Source organism: Pieris brassicae, chromosome 12 (genome assembly GCF_905147105.1).
Source record: "Pieris brassicae chromosome 12, ilPieBrab1.1, whole genome shotgun sequence".
Classification (NCBI taxonomy): Eukaryota; Metazoa; Arthropoda; class Insecta; order Lepidoptera; family Pieridae; genus Pieris; species Pieris brassicae.
In genome coordinates this window covers 1,263,520-1,270,235 of record NC_059676.1, presented here as the reverse complement: position 1 = coordinate 1,270,235, position 6,716 = coordinate 1,263,520, and the positions used below count along the sequence as shown (strand labels likewise).

Sequence of the window (6,716 nt, the reverse complement as noted above, 5' to 3'; positions counted from 1 at the left end):
AATTTGATCCTTTTTTATTTTTTTCTGGTTTTGTTAGTGGCCAGGATATTGTAGAGCGAGACGAGGAATATGCAAAAGGGTGTGGGGAAAAGGGACAGACTATCGTGTACTTTCTCTTATAGTCTGTATAGATTTGTTGAAATGATAGGGTCCGTTCAGCTTCAATTTTCTGCTTTTCAGTGAACGTCAGATCGTCGGGGAGGGAATACGTCTCTCATGTTTAAATCAGAAAATTCCGTGATTCTATGTGATGTTTTCCGTTTGTTTGACGGGAGTGACTAAGGAATTTGCAATGACTCGATTTAAAGCGAATTAGAAGGAAAATACACCGTAATATGTTGTTATTATAGGCAAATGTAAAAATAAGATCGTCTGGTGTTTTGTTTTCATGTATTTATGGACTTTTTGATGCTTACAAATCGTGTGTGTAAACTGTAAGAGTTGTGTGCTCGGTTCGAAATTTGGAAATTGGATTTATTGGGATTTGGTGAGCTTAAGATATTTTTGATTTTATTTCTGTCTGTAAATATTATTTTTACTTTTTTTTAAATATTAAAACCGCATTTTTATTTTTTGGCCGAAAGCAAGTCCCCATTCAAACAATTAAGTGAAAAGTGAAAAATGTATGTATGTTAAGTTTTTCCGCCTAAACGCTGATCGGTTGATTAAATTTTGGTATAATTCTGTATAAAGTATCTGTAAGTAATAATTTACAGTAATACTAAATACGCTAGCACTTATAATAATCTTTTGAAGGTTAAGAGATAAGGAAAATAAACACGGCTCGTGATGAAAATGTATTTATTTAACATGTATTTTCGGAATTTATTTATTCATATAAAATATATTTCTGTAAGGGTTCGTAAATGTCTATATCGGGTTATCGGCCAGGATGCTAGATAGTACTGTAAGCTTATAGAGAGATTTTACTATTAGAAGTGATTTATTCCCAATATATTAAAAACAGGCCGAACGACGGGCCACTAGTGTCAATGGCAAGTTTTTAAACTAAACGATTACGATAGTCAAGAGATTGTCAAGAGTGGAACTAAGAACATAACAGCTCTGGGAATCCCTTCAGTACCCTAATACATAAATAGTTAAAGTGCATAGATAATTACGGGTTTTCTGCAGCTAAGATGGTGGAGCAATGGAGCCCTATGGGTAGCATGAGTTAAAGACACCTGAGTCCACAAAGGGTTGTAACACTTTTCCCAGTTTACGAGCACAATTTGTGTATTAAAATTTTTCTTCTATACGTAAAACACCATACGTATTTATGTTTCTCGGACAACAAGAGTTAGGTCAAAAGCATCCGGAACTAGCGTGTATGATGTAATGCGAGTGGATGACGCGTGATATGACATCGTTTAGGGTCTGTGATCTATGTTATCTCTAGTCTTCACCTTAGGAAAAAATTGCAAATATGAAGATGACGAATAACGCATTGGTTAATTATTATAATTTTTAATAATAATAAGTAAAATATAGTCCAATAATAGGGGTTAATGTACACTTATGAACGTCAGTAAAATGTATACAGTAATAAAAATAGTTATAATAATAATAATTAAAAAATTATAAATAGAAAATTAAAACAAATTTAAAAAGTTAGTTCCCGGGTCTTACTTAATGTCTACCCCTAGATGAAAGGCCGTCCGCAGTGAGATTTCATCTCACTCCAAGTCTTTCCGGCTCTCTTTGCTGGAATTTCCTTGCTGTATTGCTTTACTTATTCGCTATGCTAGGAATCACTAACACTACATTCACTGTTATTACCAGGCGCCAAGTTAATATCTTTAACGCCTATGCACTTGAACCCAAAAGAAGTTAGTTTCTACATTTGCTGCCAGTTAAGACAAAGACCGTAGAACTAACGAGAAGAACTGGTAAATGAGGAAATGATTTATTCAAGTATTTAGAAACAAAAACTATGAGTAACGCCTCAAATAGATTTTGAATGTTTTGTCCTTTAATTAAAATAAAGAAACTTAAGTGGAAATGGGCGGGGCACATGGCAATAGGAACAGAAGAGTGGAGAAAAAAAGTATTGAACTTGTGTCTAAGGTAAACGCAAAAGAGTAGGACAATTTAGAAGATGGATAGGCCAAATTAAGGCAGCATGCAATTAAGCATGTGGACATAGAGTGGCAGAGAGTGGCATAGTGCCGACAGAATTGGCGGGATTTGATTGAGGCCTTTGCCACAAAAGGGCACACCGATACTTAGGAATGACAGAAATGTCATGAAAAGAATTTGAAATATAATGCTTTTATTATTATTATTATTATTAACATTTCGCGTTGGTCAAGTGAAGTCAAAATATAATATAGTTCTAATATATTAACTGCCACTTCTCAATTCAAAGGCGACAGATGAGAAAAACTAACTCACTCCCGGTCACTTTTCGGGATTATTTTTAATTGAAAGTAGTTTTCAGAGCAGTGGTTTAAGCGTACGAGCATGAGGACGTGTGTTAGAAACACGACTGTGAACCAAAAGATTTTTCTTAGATTGGATAAAACTGATGCTTAAAAAATATATCAAAGAAGCGGATGCAATCTGGGGCAAAGACCTAGAAAACCTACTTGCCCTTAAAAAATATATTTAACATACAAACACACCCACACTTCGTTATTTATACTTGAGACAACTGAAGGTGTGTGTACATTAGCATGCAATTAAGGGAAGACACTGCCAGTGGAACGTCAAGTAATGAATTGAAGTTAAAGTGCCGCGGAACTAAACATTTGCTTTGAAAACATACCGATGGATATTCGTTGCTGAGATAACCGCTATCCAAGTAGTCTTCTTTAAGTAGTTTAAGTTGTCGAGGGATTGTAAAGAGAGTCATTTGACGTTGATCGAAAGAATTATATTAAAGTCAAATAACTTTATTCATATAACACTTATGAACGTCAGAAAAGAAGTCAAATTAATTCTAAACTTACATTTGCTACCTGTTTGCCACTCTTTTTAATCGCTAAGTTTTGGGTCATACAAATTGTTTAAACCGGAGCAAATCAATCCCAATGATTAGGATCATTTAAATATTCATCAAATTCATAAAAAGCTTTATTGATTAATTTATGTTTTACGAAAGCTTCAGAGGGATAATTCGCTAATTTCGCTTCGGAGGTTGTCGTTGGTAATAATGATATCGTCGATGACCGAAGTTTTCCTGTCAACTCTTCTTAAATAACTTTACGGCGACTAAATTTAATTAATTTAGGCGAATGGATTATGGTTAATAAATCCATTAATAAATAAAGCAGGACGAAAAAATAGTAATTTAAGCAGAAACAACATAACATTGTAGAACACTGAGAGTTAATGAACATTACCTTAGTGTAATATTACTTATTAGCATTATAACATTTGCATATATTTTATTCATGTAAAGTTGAACTCTTTTTTGTGAACTTTATTGTAGAAAAAAAAAGAAACAGATAAGCACTTTATTACACACTGTACTTATTTGACTGATTTTGTTTTTATTTAATAGTACTAAGTATATTCTTCTATTAGAATTACTATTATTGAGAGGCCAAGGCACACTGCGCCATCGGCAAAGGTCAGTAAGTATTAGAATTATCTCTTTAAAACTGACTATTTTAATAACTAAATGTATAATAGATTTGGTTAATGAGTAGAAGTAAAATATAAGTAGGAGAGGTTTGGGGCGGTTTTTTAATGATTCCGCATGAAATACCCTCCCGTGTCTCGTTCTAATTTAGATTCAGTAAGTGTCACCAATACGTTTCGCTAGAATTCAATTAGTTGACAGACGCCACGCTGCCACTCATTAATTTGACATCGCGTGTAATTCAACGCCTGACATTTCGACTGACCTTGACATTAATAAAAAGGTTTCGGCTATTTTTAACGGACTTTACACAATGAAGCTATACAATATATATTGTATAGATGTTTGTTAAGAAAAACACTTTTTGAACGGATTAAAGCTATGTATTATTATTAAAACTTATAATTATTATATAGCGCACGCTGAAAATAAAAAAAACCGTGTTGCAAAGCACGCGAAATGTCGGAAAAAAAATTAAAATCAGAATTATGTAAAAATCCGTTCAAAAAGTGTTTTTCTTAATGTGTAAAAGCTGTTTTAACAAAAGACAATACTAGATGTTTGTTATTAATTATGTACTGTAAGATATTTCATAAATTATATTGGATAGATTTAGATTAGCAATAAATGTGTGCCGTGACTGTAATCTTTGTATAACTTTTTAGTTTTTGGTGATATATAAAGTTGAGTTTTAATTAAATTAGTAGTTGTATTTAAGTTAGAATTAGTGGTTCTTTCTGTTTTTATCAGCAAGAAGTTTTATTGTTTATTATCTTATACACATAAATCTTTGTTTAAAAAGTAATTTCAAACGCTTTTCCCTAAGTTTTACAGAGCATTATATTAGTCGATAGCACGGTCGGGTTACCAGTTAACTTTGCATTAATTTTAGACTGAAATTTCCACCCTTTAAGGTCCAAAAATCAATGAACGGTTCGTGAACCGCCATATTGGTTTACATCTCTTCTTTTCAATAAAAACCAACCCAATTACAACTGTTCTGTCACACTGACACTGGCAGTATTGGCCAAGTGGCTTCAGCGTGCGATTGTCATCCCTGAGGTCGTAGGGTCGATCTCAGGCTGTACCAATGTACTTTCTGTCTATATGTGCATTTAATCTGCACATTCACACAGTAAAGGAAAACATCGCGAGAAAACCGGCTTATCTTAAAGCCAAAAAGTCGACAGCGTGTGTAAGGCACAGGAGGCTGTTCACCTACTTGCCTATTAGATTGACAAATTATCATGAGACAGATTCAGAATTCTGAGGCCCAGACCCGAAAAGTTTGTAACCACACTGTTTTTTTTTAATTTCAACTTTTCAACAGAATTGTGCGAACTTTAATGATTGTTCCTGCGACTTTTAACGTTTCTATCGTGTGAATTAATGTTAATAAATGGTTTTTTTCGCCTTCCCCATATATATAGGGCACAGAGAAACTGATTCGATGATTTTCCAGATCGCTGAGCACCTGTGACGTTCATGACTTCAAAATAGTTTTCACGGTTCATACGTTATATTTGAGTTTATCTATTTTTATCGCGAAGTTCCAAACAATTCCATTTCATTTGGTATATTTGAACATCTGTTGTCATGAATCATTCTAGATACGTAATGTAATTTGATGGATTCATTTATAGACTATTTGTGTTACTAGGAGTACAATTAAATAAAACATAAATAAAATGATTGTTGCATACATTATCTCTCTCTTTAGACAGTAGCTCATCAGTTGAATCGTGGTCAGCAAGGAAACATCTGGAACGGATGTCTGTTTCCACAGGTTCCTGTCAGAGCCTCTCTTATTACAGCGTACAGTTTGGTACTTTCACTTTATCCGACCAACTGGTTGGTGAAAGGCCACGTGATCTTTTGTCTTCTGTGTTGGTAACCACGATCAGTTTCTGCTAGTTCTCTCTGCGCATTGTATTGCCGAAAAATAATATAATTCTCTGACGGCATATGGTCCGTATGCAAGCAAGCGTAGCAGGCAGACGTAAACAGGTAAGTCCGTATAGTATGCGAAGTGATGATGTCAGGATTGATGTATTGCATACGTGCATACGCCTACAGCACTATTGCATACATTAAGTTAAGTGGTTATGGAATATATATTATCGTATTTTGTGTAATTTAAAAGGGTGTGGTATCTGCACCTACTCCCAGCAAATTCAAGTACATACTCTATATAAAATCTCTTCCATGTTAGGGAAGGATGTAAGTAAATTAAAACAAAAGTATCTGCACATAAATCAATGACGATTCGTTTGTTAAATAATTAGCAATTGTACAAAAATTACATAGCATAAGTTGTTTTGCTTAATAACATTTTATTTTAAATTATTTTGTAAGTTTTCTTCGATTATACCAAGGTATAAAAACGGCTGTGTTCTATCGTGCTATTATGTTTAATGCTTACAGAATTAGCCCAGTGGTTGTGTTTCTCAATCCCTTGAGCGTGAGATTTTAAATGCTTAATACTTGCGTATACTGTGAAAACTGGGATGCCATAGATACAAAAGTCTCTCATGTCACAGAAGGCCTAAGATTAAATTAATCTGTGGCGCTACAACCTCTGTATGTTTTAGTATTCTGAATCTGTTTCATGATCATTTTTCAATTTAATAGCCAAGTAGGTGATCAGCATTGTGTACCTGACACACGACGTCGTCTTTTTGGGTCTAAGACTTTCTTTCCTTTACCGTTCGAGCGAATGTTAAATGCGCACATAAACAACGTCCATTGGTGCACAGTCGGGAATCGAACCTGTAACCTCGGTGAAGTCGTACGTTGAAGGCACTAAGCCAACACTGCCCCTAAAGATTATTAGTCAGTCCAAAACCCAGGGTTGTAGTAAAGGCTTTACATGACTTTTAAATTATGAAGATCGATATCTCGAATGTTATTTATTAAATCCACCGAATAACAATATACAATTTGCATGCAGAGCTTTGTAAACAAAAAAGCTGTAATATGGAGTTATGGCCGCTGTATTTGCGAAATAAATCATTTCAATGTTAAATGTTTTAACGCGTTACTGTAGGCGTTTTATGTATACCATTGTATCCTACTGTGGCTATGGTGTATGGCATATATTTTTGTTTTAATGATTACTAAGATAGGTATA

At 34.1% G+C, this 6,716-nt stretch overlaps 1 protein-coding gene across 1 annotated transcript in view; it reads left to right on the top strand.

Moving 5' to 3' along the window:
• The first annotated feature begins 214 nt into the window (after positions 1-214).
• The window catches only part of LOC123717443 (diacylglycerol kinase 1), an 81,062-nt gene continuing 74,560 nt past the window's right edge, over positions 215-6,716 (top strand). Inside the window, exon 1 of the mRNA XM_045673429.1 lies at positions 215-487. The gene's annotated coding sequence lies outside the window, so the exon portion shown is untranslated. The remainder of the gene's footprint in view (positions 488-6,716) is intronic.